Raw genomic sequence first — 3,370 nt, forward strand, 5'->3', positions numbered from 1 at the left:
ACACACACACACACACACGCACACGCACACATACACATACACACTTCCAAACAACACGCCCCTCCACCTCCTCCCTCCTCTTCTCCTCCTTCACCTCCTCCCTCGTCTTCTTCCCCTCCTCCTTCTATCTTGTCATCTTTTCAAACACACGCCTGCCACGCCACCCTTCCAGACACACCCTTGACAACCACTCCCCCACACGCCTCCCCAACCCTAACCACACCCCTGCCTTTCCCCTCCCATAACACCACCACCACGATCAGCACCACTACCACTAACACCACCACCACTAACAACACCCATCACTTTTCCTCACCCATTTACCTCTGTTCCCTTCACTTCTTGTTCCCATACCGGAGTTCCACATCGTTTGCTGCCTACAATGTTAAATCACTGACCTTTTTTTCCCTTCTTTTCTTTTGTTCTTTCTTGCATTTTGTTTTCCTTCCGCTCCATTCGCCCATCTCCCTTTCTGTGTACTCATTTTTCCTTCACCATTTTCTTCCCTTTCCGGAGTTCCACATCATTCGCTCCCTTCATTGTTAAGTTTGTGCGTCCTTTTTCCTTCTGTTTTCATTGTTTGTACTTTCTCTCCCTTTACCTCGAATGACCAACCTCCCTTCTTGTCGCTGCTATTTTGTTTTCCTTTCTCCATTAACCCACCTCTCTCCTCTTCGCTGTTATTGTTTTGTCTCTGTAAACCCCAACACACACCTCAGGCCTTCTCTTCTCATTTTCCTTCTTTTTTTTCCTTCTCTCTGTTTTTCTTACTTTCTACTAACCCATCTCCCTTTTCACTGGTATTGTTTTGTCCTTGCTAACCTCCCCCCCCCCCCCCCCCACACACACACACACACTTCAGCCCTTCTCATACTGTACCTCTCTTCCCTTTCGACCTCCCTTCACACTTGTCCTTACTACATTCACACCTGTCTACATACAATACATTTCAAAATTTCTCCTTCCCTGCCTGAAATACTTCCATGCCCAACTCCCTCCACATTTTGCTAAATCATTCTTGTGTTTAATTGCTTTACTTTCACCTTTCCTCGTCCACTTGTCTCTCCTCTCCCTTGTCTTTATTGCACAATAGTACGTTATAATTTCTTTTTTTACATTCTCTTCGTGCTGTTATCTAGTTTTCTCCATATTCACCATTCGTCCGTGCCCTGCTACACCACTCTTCATTTTTTTTCACATTCTGACCTATTCTCCACTTTGTCATTCGCTTTTTTCTCTTAATCTTTCCCTTCGTTCTACTCTATCTCGTTCTTCTTCGTCGCCTTCGTTATCGTCCTCGTCTTTGCCATCATCTTCGTATTTGTCACCTTCCCTTATCCCGCTTTTTTCTCTTGATCTTTCTCATTTATTTTCCTTCGCTCCACTTTCCACCGTCCGTTATGTCTAATTTTCTTCGTACTCCACATTTAAACCTGTCATTCCACCTCACACTTTCCACCTTTCTCATTCCTTTATCTTCCTTTCCTTTCCATAATTCTCATTCACACTCTTATCTCATTCCAGTTATTCATTTTTTCATCCCTCCCATTTTCTCCACATTTTCCTTTCACCCCTTCTCCATCCCATCCTTCACTTACCTCCACTTTCTCCACATGTCTACTTCCACCTCTCCGCCCTCTTCTCCGCCCTGGTGAGAGTCTTGGTTAGCGGTGCCTCTTTCTCCTCCTCCTCCTCCTCCTCCTCCTCCTCCTCCTCCTCCTCTTCAAGTGCCGCTCCTGCCATCACTAAGACACTGCCATCTATCCTAGTCTCTCTGTCTCTCTCGTGTTGTGGTTGCGGTTAAGGAGTGTTTAATCTCTTCTTCTTCTGCCTCTTCCTCCTTCCCTTCGTTCTACTCTATCTCGTTCTTCTTCGTCGCCTTCGTTATCGTCCTCGTCTTTGCCATCATCTTCGTATTTGTCTCCTTTTTGTCTTCATCATCCTCATTTTCGACTGTCCTCCTCCTCCTCCTCCTTCTCCTCCTCCTCCTCCTCCTCCTCGACAGACTTCTTGCCCTCCTCTTTCTCTTCCACCTCCACCTCCTACTCCTTCTATTCTTCCCTGTCTTCCTTCACCTTCTCCAGCTCCCCTTCTTCCTCCTTGTCCTCCTCCTCCTAATCTTTCTCTCTCCTTTACCTCCTCCTCTTCTTCATCGTTTCTGTTTTCGTTTAGGAGCGTCTAGGTCGTGTGTGTGTCTGTGTGTGTGTGTGTGTCCTTCCCCTGTTCTCTGCCTCCCGTTATCTGGTTTGCTTCAAGCGGTAAGTGGTTTGTCGTTAGTGTTCGCTCAGCGTCGAGACTTTAGTCCTAATTCTTCCATTTACTGCGTCGTCGTCACATCAAAGGACGGACGGAGCTTCTCCTCCCCCTCGGCGTGTAGGAGGTACTGCGTGCGTTACCTCTTGTTCTCGTAAATCAAAATTAATGTTTAAGGTGTTTGTGTTTAATGCGTGGGTTAAATAAAGTACCATATTTTCGGTTTTATTTCTTTTCTTTTTGTTCTTGTTCTTTTGTTCTTGTTCTTCTTTTTGATGCATATTCTTCTTATTCCTATTAGTATTAGTATTATCAGCATGACTTTTATTGCTATTATTATTATTATTATTATTATTATTATTATTATTATTATTATTATTATTATTATTATTATTATTATTATTATTATTATTATTATTATTATTGTATTTAATTTTCTATCCGAAATAATTATATAGACAAACGAATGCATAAATAAAGCAGCACAAAAAGAAAAAAAGTAAGAAGAATGTGCAGTTAAAAAAAGAAAGAAAAAAAAACAACAGCAGGAAATCTAACATAATAATAACCATCGAGATAACGTGGTGGAAAACAATTACCGCGTCAAGGCAGGAAGGCAGGGAGGAGGGAGGCAGGCAGGAGTCAGGAGGGAAGGAGGCAGGCAGGGAGGCAGGAGGGAGGGAGGCAGGGAGTCAGGGAGGGAAGGAGGCAGGCAGGGAGGCAGGGATGAAGGAACGAAGGAGTGAGGGAACGAGTGAAGGAAGGAGGGAAGGAGAGAAGGAGAGGTTTTCGGCGCCATAAAGAAGAAACCTCAGCTTTGTGTCACGAGCTTTTGACATGGAAGAGTTGATTGCATTAGCCGGATTAGGCGGCGCGCGAGGGAGGGCGGAAGAGGATTAGGAAGGGGAGGAACGGATTGGAGGAAAGGGTTATGTGTTCTGGAGGAAGAGCGGAGGGAAAGGAAGGAAGGAGGAAAAAAAACGCAAGAGGATAAAGTGGGAGAGAATAAAAGACGGAAGATTATACCGAGAAAGAGAGACTGACAAATTGGTGAGAGAGAGAGAGAGAGAGAGAGAGAGAGAGAGAGAGAGAGAGAGAGAGAGAGAGAGAGAGAGAG

Source organism: Eriocheir sinensis, chromosome 8 (assembly GCF_024679095.1).
Source record: "Eriocheir sinensis breed Jianghai 21 chromosome 8, ASM2467909v1, whole genome shotgun sequence".
Lineage (NCBI taxonomy): Eukaryota > Metazoa > Arthropoda > Malacostraca > Decapoda > Varunidae > Eriocheir > Eriocheir sinensis.